Genomic DNA, 21,402 nt, shown 5'->3' on the forward strand with positions numbered 1-21,402 from the left:
TCTTGAGGCTATGTGCCCACGATGCAGAAATGAAGCAGAAAATTTCTGCAGCATTTCTGCATCTCCCTGGCAGAAAAAACGCATGCAGATTGTGCATGCATTTTTCCTGCAGAATACATGCGGATCTACATGCGGATTCACATGCGTTTCCGCATGCAGATTGACAAGCGCTTTCCAGGCGATAGCATCACTTGGAAAGTGCTTGACAACTAGGTCACACTGTATAAATCCATGCAAACGGCATGGATTTATACAGTGTGACTGTAAAAATTAAAACAAATAAAGCTATACTCACCCCCGAGGCCCCGGTATGTGCTGCAGCGCTCGTTCCGGTCTGGTTCCCGGCTGCCGGCATATCGCGAGACAGAGCGGTGAAGGGCCTGCGGTCACATGACTGTGACATCACCGCAGGTCCTCAAGTGATGCCGGCATTCAGAGAGAAGCCGCCGGACAGGTGAATATAACTTTATTTGTTTTTGTTTTTTTTACAGGTACAATGGTACCCAGGTCTGGATGAGAGTCTCCTCTCCTCCAGAACTGGGTACCACTGCACATAGAGACGCATAGAAGCCGCTTGTACAAATGTACAGTCGCGGTTTCTATGCGTTTCAATGCAAGTCAATGGCGGGAGTTCCGCTGTGCTTCGGCAAAATTAAATGACATGCTGCGGATTTTTGTATGCAGCATAAACGCTGCGGAAAAATCCGCAGCGTGTGCATAGAACATGCGGAATCCCCTTGGGGACCATGGGGTGCGGATTACCTAGCGTTTAACAAGCGTTTACGCTGCGGAAATTGGGCAGCATAAACGCTTGAAAAACGCTACGTGGGCACCCAGCCTTACCGTCAACGACAATAGAGAAGCAGCTGTGCTCACAATGGAAATCACAAATACCTTATGCTGAGCTCATAAAACCTTACTGTATATGACAGACCGCGAAGACTATAAAGGGAACCTGACGTAAAATACCTACAGATATAGGGTTAGTCTGCATATTAGTAGCGTTCTGACACCAAGCGGCGCCCGCCCTGAAAGCCCCACTGCCAGGAGGAAGTGAACTTTATTTCCCTCGGCAGCTTTGCCTTTTCTATCCCGGTGGAGGCGCCGGTGTGGGTTCAGTGACTGCTTTGTGTATGGAGAGTGGTGGCTGTAACCGTGCCACTGGCACTGACTGACAGCTGACTTATCATTAGGGCTGGCTGTCAGTCAGTGCCAGAGGCATGGTTTTAGCCACCGCTCCCTACACACAGCAGTGAATGAAACTGCGCAAGCACCTCCTCTATGACAGAGAGAGCGAAGCTGCCAAGAGGAATAAAGTTAAATTCTTCCCAGCAGTGTGGATCTGCAGGTTAATAGCATTATTTTACATCACAGGTTCCCTTTAACAACCCCACTGATACTCCGCTCTCCCCATCTGCTACTAATCCTCTATCTCTAACCTCCTCCCTATCGGTAGTAGCAATCCTACAAGTCAATATCGACCCTTTAACGAGCCTATATGACATAGGATAAAAGCCAAACCAGAACCTCAATTTGCAGGCACTGTATTTGGGGGTATTGCCCCTCATCAGTATGAGATCTGATTTGGCTAGGTGAGAGGCTAAGACTGGAACCTGCAAATTCAGGTTTTGGTTTGGCTTTTATCCTAAATGACGTGGGGTTCCCCCTATTTTTGATAACCAGCCAAGTTAAAGCAGACAGCTGCAGGTTTATATTATCTGGCTGGGAAGGTCAGCTCAGAATTGGTTCATCACACTAGATGCACCAATTCTGGCGCTTTGCCTGGCTTTTTCAAATTGCCCTGGTGCAGAGGCAATCAGGGTAATGGTTGTTGGGGTTGATGACAGCTGTGATTTGTCAAATAATAATCTGCAATCATCCCCTGAGGTTAGGAATGGAGAGGTGTCTATCAGACACCCCCCACTACTAGCCCAGTAATAAAAACACACACACAGAAAAAAAAATCACTTTATTTGAATAAAGACTCCCCCTACACTATCCCTCTTTCACCAATTTATTGAAAAAAAATATTCCATGCAGGTCTGAAGTAATCCAATGAATCCGAAGTAGTCCAGAAATGGATACCTGAAAGACATAAAAATACAGAAATAAAAACAATAGACAGTCCCTCATTCATCAATTTATTACCCAAAATGTTATCATGCAAGTCCAATATAGTCCACATTCCTCATACACACGCGGCTCCGCTCTGTACAACTCGTACACATGGCTCCGCTCCGTACACCTCGTACAACTGCTCCGCTCCGTACACCTCATACACACGTGGCTCCGCTCCCTACATCTCATACACATGCGGCTCTGCTCCGTACACCTCGTACACATGCATCTCCGCTCCGTACACCCCATACACGCGGCTCCGCTCCCTACATCTCATACACATGCGGCTCTGCTCCGTACACCTCGTACACATGCGTCTCCGCTCCGTACACCTCATACACACATGGCTCCGCTCCGTACACCTCGTACCCACGCTGCGCCGCTCCGTACATCTAGTACATCCGTGGCTCCGCCTCGTACACATGCGGCTCCGCTCCGTACGCCTCGTACACGCGCGGCTCTGCTCCGTAAGCCTCGTACACGCGCGGCGAGGCTCCGCTCCGTACGCCTCGTACACGCGCGGCTCCGCTCCGTACGCCTCGTACACGCGCGGCTCCGCTCCGTACGCCTCGTACACGCGCGGCTCCGCACCGTACGCCTCGTACACGCGCGGCTCCGCTCCGTACGCCTCGTACACGCGCGGCTCCGCTCCGTACACGCGCGGCTCCGCTCCGTACGCCTCGTACACGCGCGGCTCCGCTCCGCACACCTCGTACACACGCGGCTCCGCTCCGTACCCTTCGTACACACGCGGCTCCGCTCCGTACACCTCGTACACACGCGGCTCCGCTACATCCACACTGTAAACCCCTCCTGACCCCACACATAAACTTCACCTCATCCAGCACCATGACAACCAGCACAGCAGAGTCCTGCATCCACTGAGGCCCCTGATCATGTGACCCCTGACTCCTCCCCTCCTGTGACCTCATCACAGGTCCTGTGCGTACAGAACAGCCATATATGTGGTGGCGGCTCTGCAGGTGGAGGTATGTGGAGAGACCCCCATTACTGGGCGCAGGGGGCATTAACCCCTTCAGTGCTGAGTATATTTTGGTGTTTTTCAGGACGGGTTGCACTTTTCAGTAGTCACATTTTGGGGTACATATCGCTTATTATAGGAGTTGCCGTCACTCATTTTTTTTGACCTCACAGTCTTCGTTATGTACAAGAACAACAATATTGTCCTTATGAGCTTATTTCAGGCATCTTCTTTTACAGCTCTACCCTTTTCTTGATGGATTCACTATAATAATTGTTAATACATTATTGCATTTTGCATTTTTTTGTACTCATAGATCTGCATTGATATTTTATACACATATTGTTATTCCCTGTCCCGGCTCAAGAGCCGACCACTGCTCCATGTATGACCAGGCCAGTTTTTACAATTCTGACTACTGTCACTTTATGAGGTAATTACTCTGGATCCCCCTGATTCTGAGATTGTTTTTTTTTCGTGACATATTGTACATCATGATACTTCGATACGACTTGCGTTTATTTGTGAAAATATTGGAAATTTGGTGAAAATTTTGCAATTTTCAAACTTTAAATTTTTATGCCCTTAAATCAGAGAGCTGTGTCACACAAAATTGTTGCAAATTTGCTATTGTAGTGCCCAGTACTGTCATAGGGATACTGCGACAGAGAGGGGCCAGAAGACCGCTGTGTCTGGTCTCACAAACTCCTGCACTAGTTAGAAGTACTTCACCATCGTATTAAACACTGCAGGTTTTATCCTTGCTGGCAGTGTAAGGGTTTATCTGTTGAGTTAAGCTCCTGGAGCTTTCTTACCTAGATTGCCTTAGCTTTTCAGCGTTGGTCACTCCCCTCTGCTACACTGTGTGCAGAATTATTAGGCAAGTTGTATTTTAGAGGATTATTTTTATTATTGATCAACAACTATGTTCTCAATCAACCGAAAAGACTCATAAATATCCAAGCTTAATATTTTTGGAAGTTGGAGTGGGTTTTTTTTAGATTTGGCTATCTTAGGAGGATATTTGTTTGTGCAGGTAACTATTACTGTGCAGAATTATTAACCAACTTAATAAAAACCAAATATAATCCCATCTCACTTGTTTATTTTCACCGGGTAAACCAATATCAGTGCACAAAATTTAGAAATAAATAAACATTTCTGACATGCAAAAACAAAAAAAATTAGTGATGAATATAGCCACCTTTCTTTACGATGACACTCAACAGCCTTCCATCCATAGATTCTGTCATTTGCTTGACCTGTTTTCAATCAACATTGCGTGCAGCAGCCACCACAGCCTCCCAGACACTGTTCCGAGAGGTGTACTGTTTTCCCTCCCTGTAGATCTCACATTTTATGATGGACCACAGGTTCTCTATGGGGTTCAGATCAGGTGAACAAGGGGGCCATGTCATTATTTTTTCTTCTTTTAGACCTTTACTGGCCAGCCACGCTGTGGAGTAGTTGGATGCCTGTGATGGAGCATTGTCCTGCATGAAAATCATGTTTTTCTTGAACGATACCGACTTCTTCCTGTACCACTGCTTGAAGAAGTTGTCTTTCAGAAACTGGCAGTAGGTCTGAGAGTTGAGCTTCACTCCATCCTCAACCCAAAAAGGTCCCACAAGTTCATCTTTGATGATACCAGCCCATACCAGTACCCCACCTCCACCTTGCTGGCGTCTGAGTCGGAGTGGAGCTCTCTGCCCTTTACTGATCCAGCCTCTGACCCATCCATCTGGCCCATCAAGAGTTACTCTCATTTCATCAGTCCATAAAACCTTTGAAAAATCAGTCTTAAGATATTTCTTGTCCCATTCTTGACGTTTTATCTTATGTTTCTTATTCAAAGATGGTCGTTTTTCAGCCTTCCTTACCTTGGCCATGTCCCTGAGTATCGCACACCTTGTGCTTTTTGATACTCCAGTAACGTTGCAGCTCTGAAATATGGCAAAACTGGTGGCAAATGGCATCTTGGCAGCTTCACGCTTGATTTTCCTTAATTCATGGGCAGTTATTTTGCGCCTTTTTTGGCCAACACGCTTCTTGCGACCCTCTTGTCTATTTGCCATGAAACGATTGTTCAGTGATCACGCTTCAAAAGTTTGGAAATTTCAAGACTGCTGCATCCCTCTGCAAGACATCTCACAATTTTGGACTTTTCAGAGCCCGTCAAATCTCTCTTCTGACCCATTTTGCCAAAGGAAAGGAAGTTGCCTAATAATTAAGCACACCTTATATAGGGTGTTGATGTCATTAGTCAACACCCCTCCTCATTACAGAGATGCACATCACCAGATTTACTTAATTGGTAGTTGGTTCTCAAGCCTATGCAGCTTGGATTAGGACAACATGTATGAAAAATATCATGTAATCAAAATACTCATTTGCCTAATAATTATGCACGCGGTGTATATATGCTCACCACTGCCACTTAGGGATTGCCAGTGTTAGTTCTTACTGCTTGGTTCTGGAGGTGGAGGTGTAGTTCGTGGTTGGTGTCGGCGTTAGGCAAAACTCCAAGCAACAATCGCCAATGTGCACGTCATAATCCTCTGCTATTTGGTGTCTCCATATTTTAACTCCCTTGTGTCCCACTCTGTTGTTTGGTGAGTGAATTTTGTATGATTGTTATTTTCATTTATCCCTGTCCATCTTCCCTTGTTTGTCTGGTTAGTGTGTTCTTATACACTTCAGCTTCCCACTACCCTCGGTGGGGGGGACAGATAAGGTTTAATATAGGAGCATAGCAAGGCAAGTGAACTCTGCATCTCCACCTTCAGGAGTAATCCGGGGGACATGGATAGCCTAGGGCACCCCTAGTTCTATAGACCTGATTAGTGCCTTTAGTCTCAACATCATCGTGACAAGTACGTTGTAGTGCCCAACTCGTTCTTCTGGAGACATGCACCCGTAAATTAGGCAGGCTCTCATTGCTACAGAAATGCCAAACATGTGGATGCTTAATGTGGTTTAGGCACATTGTAGGGCTCACAAGAGAAGGGGACCTTTGGATTTCGGAGTGCAGAATTTGCTACATTTCTTTTGGGGGGTGAGGAGCCATAGCGCTTTTCCAGAGCCTTTGTGCTACCAGCAATGTGGAATTTCCATATATTTCCATTGACAGATGATGGATCTAAGTGGGGGACTTGCTTTTTCTGTGGATTGAGTTGAAGCTTTTATTGGGAACATTTTACATAATGTTTGGGATCATATTTATCCTGAGCTCTACACTGAACGCTTACATCTGGGTTTCCATCTAAATCTCCGAATTACGTAATTCAGATGACACGCCTGACTGGTCCATTCACTATAATGAGGCAGCAGAGTTACTCTGGACTCCATCTGGCCTCTTTTTTTTCAGAAGTGTTCAAAGCTGTGGCGGACCGCTATTTTATGCACGCCTAAAAAGAGAGACACCGCTGGATCATAGAGAAGGATAATATACGGCACTCTTGCTATTACTAAGTCGGGTGCACAAGGAGGGTATACAACCCATATAACACATATAGAACAGAAAAACTTGTCACTCTTTATGAAATTAAGTTCCTTTTTATTTTTGCATTCATATAGAGTTAAACATTTTCCATCTTGGTCGCTTTCCTCAGCGACGCAGGTTGCAGACACAAGTGCATTTTTTTCCAAGAGTTCCATACCTAAAGCATTCATTTCTGATGAAGGTCTGTGCCAAGACCAAAAACGTTTAACCCTATTTGAATGCAAAAATAAAAAGGAACTTAATTTCATAGAGAGTGCCAAGTTTTTCTGTTCTGTAACGCTGGATCATAGGCTAGACAATGTCCGAAGTGACTCCATCTGCCTCATTATAGGGAATCTTCCATTGGGGTTCCGTCTGAATCATGTATTTCAGAGATTTACACGATAACCCCGGTGTAAGCGCTCAGCGTAGAGCTCAGGATAAATGTGAGTCTGTGATCTTTGGGACGCAAAATTAACAAATCAATATTAGGTTAAGAATTGGTTTTATTTATTTTTAACGCCATTAATCGTGCAGTATACGTGATAAGACAAATTTATTCTTCGGGTCGGTGCGATTACAGCGATACCAGATTTATAGCTGGTTTTTATGATTGACAGCTGTCACACACTAAAAGATGCTTTTTTTTGCAAAAAGCATCGCCATATTTTCACCATATTTTACAGTGTCACACGAGGGCTTGTTTTTTTGCAGGACGAGTTGATGTTTTTATTGGTACCATTTTCGGTCACATAACTTTTTTAATCGCTTTCTATTCCAATTTTTGGGAGGCATAATGAATAAAAACCAGCAATTCAGGATTTTTTTATTTCTTTAATGCCGTTCTGCATGTCGTAAAATTGATAAGGCAGCTTTATTCTTTGGGTCACTACGATTACAGTGATACCACATTTATATCATTTTTTATGTTTTGGTGCTTTCACACAATAAAAACTATTTTATAGAAAAAATAATTATTTTTGCATCACTGTATTCTGAGAGCTATAACTTTTTTACGTCTCCGCTGATGAAGCTGTATGGAAGCTTGTTTTTTTGCGGGACAAGATGACATTGCATTGCAATGCTTTAGAACTTTCAGTGCTGCACTGACACAAGCCACTTAGACCATGCGCAGAGCATGGTCTAAGGGGCTTGCCGTAGCCAGGTGACCCAGATGATGTCATGACAACCTTGGATCACCATGGCACATGATCAGGCACTTGTGATGATGTTGTGTGTGGCGCCGATCAGAGGGGAAAGGGAGCTCCCTCCCTCTCCCTGCCTTCTAAATGCTGCGATCGATAGCCGGGTGTCAGCTGTGATGTAAGATGAACACCCGGCGGCGATCAAGCGTGCACAGCTTCTGTGCGCCCGTGATTGCCATGACGTATATATACTTCATTGGTCGGGATGTCCTTATTTACCATGATGTATATACATACTTCAAATGTCATGAAGGGGTTAAAACCAAAATAATTAAAAATACACGTTTGGTATTGCTGCATTCAGAAAAATCCGATCTATCAAAATATAATATAAATTAATCCGATCGGGAAACAGCGTAATGAGAAACAAATCAAGACCCCAGATTTACTTTTTTTTGGCCGCTGTAACATTGTCTTAAAATGCAATAAGAGACTATCAAAACATTATATCTACCCTAAAATGGTATTAGTAAAAATGTCTGCTCAAAGCACAAAAAATAAGCCAGCTCCAGGTCCTCAAAAATGGAAACGCTACGGGTCTCGGAAAATGGCGACACAAGAAAAGGTGTTTTTTAAATGAATTTCTGAATTTTATTTCACCACTTAAAGAAAAAAAAACTATGCATGTTTGGTATGAAGATGTGTGGTAGTGGATTTTAATAATCACCTAGGCCAGTTAGCGATTCAACAATATTTTATTCCTCACATCCATGGAAATACAGCAATTCCAGGTAAGTGTTCAAAATACAATTGTCTCAGGCTACAATCCTCCATACGACAGATAAAACAATGGAAGCACAGGTATCTAGTAGCACAGTCCTTTATAAAGTTTATTCCCAATGACCTATCCCACAACTGTAGCACATTTATCCTGCCCAGTTGGTACTGATCTCCATATACCATCTATCCATCCATGGTCCAGGTCCTCAGATTAGATCCTCTCTCTTCGAGGACATTCAACCAACTCCCTGACCTAAACATGTGGCTTCTCCCTCCCTCCCTGAAAATCAGAAGTGATCACACCCTCCCCCTTAAACATCAGTTTTTAGCTTAAAGAGTGAAGTATATTTCAGAAGCCCATCACTGGTGACTGCATGTGAGACCCCCTTTGGTGATGGCTCAGCTGCGTCTACTGTTCCCATTCACACAATGGGACTAGTGGCTGTTAGAACAATGGTTTAAGGCCCCTGAGATATTAATGAGATTAACAGAATTTACATTTATCTTTGGCAATCTCTTGTCAGGCCTTATGTATACATAATTTCCAGCCAGCATGTCTTCCTCTGCTTACTGGCACTGAATGGAAACATTAATTCTTGAAGCTGAACATTTTACAAGTAAAATTATATAAACCGACTAGCAAGCAGAGCATTAATAAAACACAGCAAGCAAATCTCTAATAAAACACAATAATAATATTGATTGAAACGGAGCTCCGTGATGGAAAAGTCTCATAGTCTGTAGTAAATGGGCAGCTCCTCACATTTGGTATATGTGTACTCGTACTGACCTGGAGAATCATATTGCCAGGTCAGTTCTACCATATAGTGAGCATGGTAAATAAAACCCCCAAGAATCTATTGTGGAATTGCACTTTTTTTTGCAATTTCCACAAAAATTTTTTCCCCCCTTTCCAGTGCATCACATGATAAAATGAATGGTGTCATTCAAAAGTTGATGATTCTGTGGTGGACAAGTTCCTGAGAACTAGGTTGAGGTGATCAGGAAGTGTTGTCACCAGAGGAGGCAGTTGGCAGCATCGGAAATAAAGAGCAGAGCTAATTTCTGTCCAAATGACTTTTCAAGCAAAGATCTGTTTCTTCTGTTAGCTTGGGATATGGTGATGCCGCAGCTGCTTCTGCTGGAAGAAGCTCAACAACGTCTGAAATCTCTGGTTATGGTCATGGCAAGTTCTATCTGCAGATGACTCACCCCCTGGGCCGTGGGGCACGCGGATCCGGGCAATAGGGAAACGGTGGGAGTAGTAGTGGCAACCCGGTTCCGTGGCTCAGGGTGGTCAGGCCAGTGGTAGTCCGTTATGCGCTGATGATTATGTCCAACTACGCCACCCAGGAATTGCAGTTATTAGGAACCGCCGCTGCATGCAGACCGCTGGGGCTGATGAGGTGTGCAGCTAGGGTAGTGTGACTCCCCACGGGAAGAGTGCGGCCCCATGGCAGTATAATGGATGGTGGGAGTGATGGTGGTGAGAGTCCCAGTACCGGTAGTGCTGGAGGCGCGAAGGAGCACACAGACAACAGGTTGCAGTCCAGGGTCTTTACTAAAACAGGTAAACTGACCCATAAACAGTCCCGGCTAGGAGGGGACCTGGATGTCTGAGAGTAATTGGGAGATTGGCCCTGGTCAGGGTGAGGGTGTAAGCCTACGTGCTTTCTGCGCTCCTTCTGGCTATCTCCTCCTTATAGGGTAACAGCCCACGTTTCCGAGCTCTCCATGTACTCTCGCCTGTATGGCCTGCAACGTGGGTTCCTTTCTGCTCCCGGCCTGGTACGGCTTTCCTGGTCCCTTCTGTTGTGGCAGGGCCTTCAGGCTTCTTAGGCCAAGGAATATACAGTCCCCTGCGGACTGGTTATCTGCTGTGGGATGTGGAATCCTCCCAGCCTCAGACACCAAAGTCTGGTAAATTAAGTCCTTTATCTGCCAAGACAGGCTCACTTCGCCTCTTGTCTCTGGCTTGTGGCTCTCCTCCTGCCACACTTCCTCTTAGGTGCAATACAACTTTCTGTCCCTGCTGTGCTCCGGGACACGTCTCAGTACTGAGACAGGTCATTCAGTTCTCACTAACCCTGCCCCCAGCACCAGCTTTTATAGGGGCAGCCAGCTCCCCCTACTGGCCTGAGACAGGAGGTATTGCATGCTAATGTTCCCCTGACCAGAGAATCTCCCCCTTGCTCTCAGACACAGCTTTATTAGATTTTGTGGCATCCAGGCCAGGGTGACACATTCCCCCCTAGTGAAATTTAGTACTCCGGGACTAAACAATAAACAAAGACAATATGCATAACCATAAAACATTATCAGGAAAGTGACGCACAGATTGAGTTCTTAAGGTCACAGTGTGGTCTGTGACCGGGTGTCCATATCACCAATACAACGGGGAGCCTTAACCAGGTGGGGGTCTGTCCTACCCCAAGTCCTTTACAGTCTTAGTTCATTCCTTGGTCAGGCTCCGAACGCAGTCCATACAAGGTCCCGGTTATAAAAAGTCCATAACCTTTGAGTCCTTACGGTAACTGCAAGAAACTGAAACACAGAATTACCACACATGGATGTGACTTTGCAAACATTTCAACATTTGGCAACAGGGTTATTTACAATTTTAGTGCACCCTATATTCTCCAGCGAGCGGGTATCTGTCCCTTTGTGCTCCTGGTTGGTCTCCTTAACCCACTGTCTGGTGGACTGACCTGGCTTTCCCCACTAGCGTTAGGGGTACAGCTACCAGCTGGGTGTACAGTTAGGGCAGGCAGCTGTCTGCGGGTCCTTTGGCTTACCGCAGGCATGGCAGGCTCACTGTCAGCAGAGGGTTGATTCTCCTGGGCTCCTGGTTCAGGCTCTTCTGCCTCTGGAACTGCTCGCTCCTCTTCACCTTCCGGCTCTGGTGCAGGTTGTTGTGCAGTCGGTTGCAGGAAATGCAGGACGGGTACCACTATGGCATCGTTTATCCGAGTCCAGGACTGAGGAAACTCTCCGAGAACTGTGCTGATCATTTCTTCCCTGTCCTCTGCGGGTTCAAGGTCACTTTGATCCTCTTCTGCACTACAGAGTTGCTCGGGGCACCTTTTTAGGTGGTCTCTGGAGACGGTACTAGTGGTTTCTCTCCTCCATCCTTGGTGATCACGCACACCTTCGGGTTGTCGTGATCAGACTGCAGTACGGTGTAGGGTTCCCTTTTCCACTAGTCGTCCAACTTGTGAAGCCTTTCTCTTTCGCTTCAGGACCTGCTCACCAGGTTCTAGGGGACCAGCAGGGGCGTGTTGGTTGAAGAGTCTTTCTTGCTTCTCTCTCACCTGGGCCAGGCTCTTCTCCAAACTCTCCTGTACCTTCTTGTACTGCAGTTGCCTTTCCGTATCCCAGTCCGCATCCGGGGAGGTGTCCTCAGGCGTTAGGACTCCCATCTCCAGGTCTACGGGCAGCTTACCTGGTCTAGCTCGCATCAGGTAAGCCGGGGTGCAGTTTGTAGCATTCACCGGGATATGGTTGTACAAGTCTATTAAGTCCGGCAGTTTTTCTGGCCACAGGTTGCGTTCCTCCAGGGGCAACGTCTTCAGGAGATCAATGACTATATTGTTCATTTTCTCACACATCCCGTTGGTTTGTGGGTGGTAAGGCGTTGTTCGAATCTTCTTACAGCCATAGAGGTTGCAGAACTCCTGGAAGATTTCAGCCTCGAACGCTGGACCCTGGTCTGTCAGGACCTGTTCCGGATACCCGTGTGGACGGCAGAAGTATTGCTGGAAGGCTCTGGCCGCTGTTTGGGCTGTCAAGTCCTTTACCGGGACCACCACTAAAAAACGGGAATAGTGGTCCACGATTGTCAGGGCGTAGATGTATCCTGACCGGCTTGGAGCCAGTTTGACGTGGTCCAGAGCTACCAGCTCAAGAGGCTGCTGGGTGACGATGGGCCTCAAGGGTGTCTTCTGGCTGGCACGGTCCTTCCTCCTTAGGTGACCAGGGCCACAGTCTCTGCACCACTTTTCTACAGCCCCTCTCATGCCGACCCAAAAGAACCGTCCTCTTAGCAGGAACTCCAGTTTCTTCCAACTGAAGTGCCCCGCTCTGACCATAGCTGCATCCCGCCACGGGATCACGACTTGCCAGGTCAGCTCGTGCGTCCGGTGGTTGACAATCCTTCTGCACAGCTTGCCTTCGTAGAGGAACATCTTGCTCTTCTCTTTCCATAGCTGCTTGGCTTCCTCTGGAGCATCCGGATCTATGCGGGCATCTTCCTGGGTCAGCAGATCTTTCACCAGGCGGATGGCAGGGTCACTATCTTGGGTCTCGGCCCAGCTGTGATGAGGTAGGGGATTGATCATCACGGTTGTTAGATCCTCCTCCTTCACGCGGTGGGAGTATTGAGCGGCTCCATACCGGTGAAACGCGGGGAGTTCTACCTCCTCCAGCTCTTCTGGGTCTTCATCACCTTCAGGTAAGTGAGGCATTCTCGATAGGGCGTCAGCGTTGGCATTGGTTTTGCCTGCCCGGTACTTGATCACGAAGTCATAATTGGAGAGACGGGCCATCCACCGCTGTTCCAGGGCACCTAGTCTTGCATTGTCTAGGTGTGTTAACGGGTTGTTGTCCGTGTACACCGTGAACTTTGTGGAGGCCAGGTAATGCTTGAAGCTTTCCGTCACCGCCCACACCACCGCCAAGAATTCTAGCTTGAAGGAGCTGTAATTCTCCAGGTTCCTCTCGGTGGGTCTCAGCTTCCGGCACGGCGTACGCGATCACCCTTTCTCTGCCCTGTTGGTTTAGGGACAGTACGGCTCCCAGTCCCACATTACTGGCGTCTGTGTGGAGAATAAAAGGCTGGCCATAGTCAGGGTAGGCCAGGATCTCATCCCCCGTCACGGCCATCTTCAACTGGCGGAAGGACTCCTCTTCCATTTTATCCCACTTGAAGGGTGGCTTTTGACTTCTGGACTTAGACTGTCCTATCAGGAGGTCCTGCATAGGAGCTGCCATCTTAGTAAACCCGGGGATGAACCTTCGGTAGTAGCCTACCAACCCGAGGAACTGCCTTACTTCTTTCATGTTCGAAGGGCTTGGCCAGCTCTTGATTGCCGTGACCTTGTCAGGGTCGGGGGCTACTCCTTCCGTACTTACCACGTGCCCTAGGTACTGGACCTTTGGTTTCAGCAGGTGACACTTCGATGGTTTCACCTTCAGGCCATAGCCTGCCAGGGCTTCGAACACCTCGGCCAGGTGCTTTAGATAGTCCTCGTAAGTCTTCGAATAGACGATCACGTCGTCCAGGTAAAGGAGGACCGTCTCGAAGTTTCGGTGCCCTAAACAGCATTCCATCAGCCTCTGGAAGGTCCCTGGTGCGTTTCAGAGCCCGAAGGGCATACAGTTGAACTTACTCAGTCCCATCGGGGTGGTGAAGGTGGTCTTCTCCTTTTCAGCCTCTGCCACAGGAACCTGCCAGTACCCGCTAGTAAGGTCCAAAGTAGAAAAGAAGTTAGCTGATTTTAGTGCGGCCAAAGACTCTTCTATTCTAGGCAGCGGATATGCGTCTTTGTGGGTGATACGGTTGATTTGTCTATAGTCCACGCACATTCTCATGGTGCCGTCTTTCTTTTTCACCAGAACCAAGGGGGCTGCCCAGGGGCTACAACTATCTCTAATGACCCCAGCTTCTTTCATTTCCCACAGCATACCCTTGGCGTTCTGATAATGTGCAGGGGGTACAGGCCTGTGTCTCTCTTTTATTGGTGGGTGGCTCCCTCTGGGGATGTGGTGTTCTATCCCTTTTACTCTGCCTAAGTCTAGCGGGTGCTTACTAAAGACTCTCTCATACTCCTGTACCACCCGGTAGACTCCTTGTTTTTGGTGCAGGGGAGTGGAGTCAGCACCCACATGGAGTTTCTGGCACCAGTCCTCCTTTTGTTTCTGGGAGCCATTACCCTCCGCCTGTGGAGATGGAGGCAAAGGCTCCACGGCCCTGATAGCTTTCTGTTCGACAACAAACAGTTTGGCAAGTGTAGCGTACCTGGGTAAGTGTACCTCTCTCTCCCCAATGTTGAGGATGCGAACGGGCACCCTCCCATGACGGACATCAACCACCCCCCGGGCTGTCAAAATGGTGGGCCTGCTGTCCGAGTACACGGGTTCTACCATGGCTTGGTAGTCTCTACCTCTCAACCAGATTGCAGTCCGACACCAGATCATCATTTCACTTTTGGGAGGCATGGAAATGGGGGAATGGGTCACTCAGTCTTACGCTACCGATCTCACCACCAGACAGTTCTACTTGCTGCCGTCTCATCAGGGCTTTTATCTCCTTGTTGAGGACTCTCTGTTGGCTGGAACTAGCATTCCCCGCCACATGTTGTAGAATTATAATTACCTCTGAAAGACAATTTTCAATCACATTAGTACCCACAGTTATTTTAGGGTGACTTTCACGACGGTCAATGTTCACAATAATTACTCCCTGTGCCGGCAGTTCAACTTTACCAATCTTAATGGTCATCTCCTTGAACCCCATCTGCGGCACGGGTAAGCCATTACTGGCGATGATGCTCAAGTTACTGTCTGGATACCGTGTGATATCAGCATCAGTCCAATACTGCTTAAAAAGTATATAAGGGATAGTGGTTACTTGCGACCCAGTATCCAGCAAGGCGCTCATGGGGATACCGTCCAGCACCACGGGTAAAACCGGGCACCCCCCAACGTACTTATCACGCCAATTATAAGGGCCTGGTGATCTTATGCCTGGGGGTTGGCCCTCTGCCCCCAGGTTGGACCCGTTTAAATTACAGTACCTGGAAATGTGTCCGGGCTGGTTGCATCGACGGCAAATGGGCTGTCCTTCCTCTGCGTAGCGGTCTGTAGGCCTCCCTCGGAACGACGGGATCCTCCTCTGTCGACGCCACGGGACATCCTCCGGACTTGAAGCCAGCTCGATGGGTCTTGACGGGTCTACTTGTAACGCCTGGACGGTCCTGGTCAGCTCCTGGACTTGGTGGTGCAGATCTTTCGACGGGGCTTGGTTCAGGGCCTGTGCATCAGCCCCCACGAAGTCCATAGAGGAGGGCGCCGCCTCCTGGTGGTAGGTGAGAGCAGGGCGCCGGGGGTTTATAGCGCCACTTGTTGCGGGTTCACAGAGCACCCTTATGGCCCTGTCCTTGAATTGGGCAAAGGTCAGATCAGGGTTCTGAAAGAACATGAGGCGCAGCTGGGTCCTGTGGGCGTTAGACAGCAGACCTTCTATGAACTGTTCTGTTAGGAGCTTATCCGTATCCTGCACGCTGCCTGGGTCAGCTTGTTGGATGGCCCTCAGGGCTTCCTGCAAATTTAGGGCATAGTCTCTGATGCTGTCCTGTGCCCGCTGCTTACATCCATAGAACCTCATTTTAATTTCAGCGGAGGTACGTGTGTCAAAGGTACCCCGCAGCCGGGCCAGAATACCCTTTACAGTCCTTTTCTCCTCAGCGGGCCATGACTTTACCTCCCTTTGGGCTGCGCCAGTTAACTGCCCTGTTAGTATGCTAACCTTCTGTTCCTCTGTCAGGGGGTAGACTTGGAACAAACTGTACAGCCTTTCCTTAAAGTCAGTTAGGGCATGGGGCTCCCCTGAATACTTAGGCAGCCAGGCCGCTCCAGGAATGTAGGGCAGGGAAAAGGGCATCACCGCTGCTGCAGCTGCGCTGGTGGTAGTGGGCGCCTCCGTGTCCGACATCTTCCTCCCCCCTAGTTAAGCGCGGCCTACCTTCCGACGATCCTCTTCTGTAGGCCGCAGCTCCGCTGATGCTGCTCCGGGCGAGGACCTTGCGTCGCGTCCTGGTGACGTCAGCGTCGCTCTCTCTCCCTTCCAGGACCTTGCGCAGCGTCGGTGTGTGGGGCGGAGCTTCGGGTCTCGCGCCGTTTGGACGCCCACGCCCCTCTTCTTCCCGCGCGGCGTGCTGAAGATGGCGTCCGATGGCGGGAAAACGGCTGGAAATGGCGGGAAGCGGCTCCGCATGGCGGGAAACCTCTCTTCAGGTAGGTGCACAGTCTTTTTCAGGCACGCAATACCCGTTTGTGGCGGATTGGTCTCAATCCTGCCGACTACGCCAAAGCTGATTCGCCCCCTGGACCGTGGGGCACGCGGATCTGGGCAATAGGGAAACGGTGGGAGTAGTATTGGCAACCCGGTTCCGTGGCTCAGGGTGGTCAGGCCAGTGGTAGTCCGTTATGCGCTGATGATTATGTCCGACTACGCCACCCGTGGATTGCGGTTATTAGGAACCGCCGCTGCATGCAGACCGCTGGGGCTGATGAGGTGTGCAGCTAGGGTAGTGTGACTCCCCACGGGAAGAGTGCGGCCCCAGGGCAGTATAATGGATGGTGGGAGTGATGGTAGTGAGAGTCCCAGTACCGGTAGTGCTGGAGGCGCGAAAGAGCACACAGACAACAGGTTGCAGTCCAGGGTCTTTACTAAAACAGGTAAACTGACCCATAAACAGTCCCGGCTAGGAGGGGACCTGGATGTCTGAGAGCAATTGGGAGATTGGCCCTGGTCAGGGTGAGGGTGTAAGCCTACCGTGCTTTCTGCGCTCCTTCTGGCTATCTCCTCCTTATAGGGTAACAGCCCACGTTTCCGAGCTCTCCGTGTACTCTCGCCTGTATGGCCCGCAACGTGGGTTCCTTTCTGCTCCCGGCCTGGTACGGCTTTCCTGGTCCCTTCTGTTGTGGCAGGGCCTTCAGGCTTCTTAGGCCAAGGAATATACAGTCCCCTGCGGACTGGTTATCTGCTGTGGGATGTGGAATCCTCCCAGCCTCAGACACCAAAGTCTGGTAAATTAAGTCCTTTATCTGCCAAGTCAGGCTCACTTCGCCTCTTGTCTCTGGCTTGTGGCTCTCCTCCTGCCACACTTCCTCTTAGGTGCAATATAACTTTCTGTCCCTGCTGTGCTCCGGGACACGTCTCAGTACTGAGACAGGTCATTCAGTTCTCACTAACCCTGCCCCCAGCACCAGCTTTTATAGGGGCAGCCAGCTCCCCCTACTGGCCTGAGACAGGAGGTATTGCATGCTAATGTTCCCCTGACCAGAGAACCTCCCCCTTGCTCTCAGACACAGCTTTATTAGATTTTGTGGCATCCAGGCCAGGGTGACACACAGACTTCTCCACTGTGTGAATTCTTTTCCATGTTAACTGCCTATGAATCTTTCCCAGTGTGACTGCTCTGCTGGAGGAAAATAAGTCATAGTTGTCCAGGCTCAAATAGACAGAGAGACCCTCTTCTTCACAGGAAGCAGCATCACTTGTCCATGTGAGGAAAGCAAGCTGGCCAACAATATGAGCAAGACTCAAGCTGTACTCTTACCCCTTCTCTTGATGTCATCTTTTGCCAGTATTTCAATAATGTCATCCCCAACATATGTATGTTGGAAAAAAAATAAGTGTGTTAAAATGGATGGAGGTAAAACAGCACCTTCTAAATTGTTACTGCTGCCTTGGGTCTGTTGAAAACCCTCAGGGATAGTGTAAGATGCAGGAGGATCAATAGCAGGTGGATGTGATGGGTAATATCCAGTTATTCCTACATATTCCTGCAAATAAAGCTGACACGAGACAGGTAAGACATTCAAACAAACTTATTTCCAGCTCATTTGCATTGCAAAATGTATTCACCGTATGTATTGGTATCATCTATGTTCTAGCTGCTGCATTCACATCTACCGCCCTTTCACATACTCTGTGCACTTCATCCATATCAGCCCCTCTCTCCTCTCTTTTCTTACGTACAACTCTCATGCTCTTTTCACAATCTTAAACTGACTAGATCAATTTTTTGCGACCATGCAAAACAAGAGACACTCACAAATCACTTAACCATCTGCTCACTCTCTCTATTCTCCTTCTCCAAGTCACAAGAGAGAACTTTCCTAACTCCTGCCCTTCTTGTAATAGTAACCATTACTGCTAGACTCAGAAACCTTGCGAATCTCATTAATGTTCCTTGCATGCCTTCTGTCCAGGGCTGTGGAGTCAGTAAGCCAAACCTCCGACTCCTCAATTTCAATGACTACGACTCCCTCATACATGGCTCATATTTAAGGGATAAATTTACTGTAGCACAGATTCATCTCAGCTAACAGTCTAGACCCTTAGATCAGGAATAGGACAGACATTTCATAACTTTCCCAAATTGTTATGAAAAAATATTCCCCACAAACTGCATTGAACTACTGTACTGTATATTTATTATATATTTTAGGAGTCTGAGTCGGTCCATTTTATACTGACTCCACCAAAATGGACACCGACTCCGACTACACAGCCCTCCTTCTGTCTCTTTTTTAACTGCGCCCACTGGAACTCGCGGTCAGTGTGTAGCTAATTCTCCTACATCCATAACTTTTTACTTTCAAATTCCCTTAACCTTCTGGCTCATAATGAAACCTGGATACAGCAGTTGGACACCACCGCCGCTGCTGCTCTCTCGTATGGTGGCCTACATTTTTCGCATAACGCCAGACCTGACAACAGATCAGGTGAAGTTGTTGGTCTGCTTCTTTCAACAAAATGTACTTTTCAGGTTATATCCCCCAATACCCTCACTTATCTTTCCTTCTTTTGAGGTCCACACTGTCAGACTTTTCCGGCACTTCTCCCTGCAAGTGGCGATTGTGTATCGCCCTCCGGCCCCTCCCGTCAGTTCCTGTATCCCTTTGCCACAAGCTTCCACATTTTCTATCCTGTGACATCCCCACTCTCATCATGGGGGACTTAACATCTCCGTTGGTGATCTCCTCTCCCCAGCCGCCACTCATTTTTTTTTATCGCTAACTTCCTCTCTTGGCCTTTCACAGCTTACTATCCTACGCATGAAGACTTAAATATGCTGGATCTGATCTTCACCCGGTCTTCTCACTGCATGATTTTACTAACTCCTTTCTACCGCTGCCTGACCACAACTTTCTTTCATTCTCTGTCAAGAATTGTCACTCACCCCGCTCAGGACACCCACACTTATAGAAATATACATGCCATTAATACCCAGAAACCCAGTAATCATTGCCTTCAATCGCCTTCCTCTCATGTCCTAACTCTGCACTGAAACATTGTAATGAGACATTGCAAAGTGCCATGGATGAAGCAGCACCTTCTACATTTAGAACAACTTGGCACACAACTCTGGCACATGCTGCAAACACGTTTTCTCCAGGTGCACCGAACGTCTGTGGAGAAAATCCAATCTAGCCAAAGATTTCATCCATTATAAGTTTATGCTTAAAACATACAACTCTGCCCCTCACTGTATCTTTTGCTGACTCCTCTTGTCCTTACTTTTGGGCGTCCTGAAGGATCAATCCTAGATTCCCTCCTCTTCTCCTCATAAACTGTCCCTATAGGACAAACAATCAGTAGATTTGGTTTTTAGTATCATCTCCATGGTGATGACGCCCAATTATACACATCTTCTCCTGACATCACCCCTGCATTTCTACAAAATACCAGTGATTGTCTTTCTGTTGTCTCTAACATTATGTCCTCCTCTATCTAAAACTGAATCTGTCAATAACTGAACTCCTTGTGTTTCCTACCAACATTAACCTCCCTATGCCCGATATTGCCATTTCCGAGTGTGGTTCCACCATTACTCCCCAGCAACATGCCCGCTATCTTGGGGTCATATTTGACTCAGATCTTTCATTCATTCCCCACATCCTATCATTCGCTTGTTCATGTCACCCACACCTCAAAAACATCCCTAGAATTCAACCTTTTCTTATCTTTGACTCGACAAAAACTCTTACTGTTGCTCTTATTCATTCTCGTCTGGACTATTGCAGCTCTCTACTAATCTGTCTCCCTCTTACTACACTCTCCCCTCTCCAATCCATCCTGAATGCAGCAATCAGGTGCTTATTCCTTTCCAACCGCTACACCAATGCCTCTACCCTGTGCCAGTTGTTACACTGGTTGCCCATTCGCTACAGAGTTCAATATAAACTTATCATTCTCCCCCACAAAGCGCTCCACGACTCAGTACCACCCTATATCTCCTCCCTTGTCTCAGTTTACCACCCTACCTGTGCGCTCCGTTCTGCTAATGACCTAAGACATCCTCAATAATCCAAACCTCCCATTCCCATCTCCATGACTTCTCGCGTGCTGCGCCATTTCTTTGGAATGCACTACCCAGGACAATTCAATTAATTCCGAATATCCACTATTTTAAGCGTGGCTTAAAAACGCATTTCTTTAGACTGGTCTATCCCCTTATCTCGCTTATCTAACTATCCCTGTTTTGCCCATACAAATTTTTCCTCAAAATCAGGACCCACATAGCATCTCTTCACACACCGTCCATGTACTTAATAGTCCTCTGTGTCTGTACTGTACACAAACTGGCTGGTGACTGGTTCATGCAGCACTATGTGAACCCCTCTATTTATTTTATTGATGGCTGGACCGTACAATACAAGCACTTTTTACCATTCACCTTTCTTGTCTCCCTTATTTCGTCATACATTGTAAGCTTGCGAGCAGGGCCCTCACTCCTTTTGGTATCTGCTGAGTTATGGGTTATTCTGTAATGTTTTTATTGTCTGTACAAGTCCCCTCTAAAATGTAAAGTGCTGTGGAAAATGTTGGCGATATAGAAATACAGATTATTATTATTATTATTATTATTATTAATCTGCTCCCAAAAAATGAATAATTTTGGACAGCTTCTTAAAATGTCATTGCTTCTTCACTTTGCAAACAGAAAAAAATGCTACTCCCAAGAAAATGGGTAATTTTGCATGGTTTGTTAATAAGCCACTGCTTCCTGATTTTCAAAACAACAAACTCATTGCTATCCAAAAGTACGGATAGGTTTTGGCCCGCCACGCTGTCTACTACCAGTATTTGTATCATTACATGGGAT

At 47.6% G+C, this 21,402-nt stretch overlaps 1 pseudogene; it reads left to right on the forward strand.

Annotated features, from left to right (window-relative positions):
- The window catches only part of LOC141271390 (uncharacterized), a 136,217-nt pseudogene that overhangs the window by 44,106 nt on the left and 70,709 nt on the right, over positions 1-21,402 (forward strand).

This window comes from Phyllobates terribilis, unplaced genomic scaffold, assembly GCF_046119375.1.
Source record: "Phyllobates terribilis strain yellow unplaced genomic scaffold, ASM4611937v1 Scaffold_5__5_contigs__length_657084704, whole genome shotgun sequence".
NCBI classification, from domain to species: domain Eukaryota; kingdom Metazoa; phylum Chordata; class Amphibia; order Anura; family Dendrobatidae; genus Phyllobates; species Phyllobates terribilis.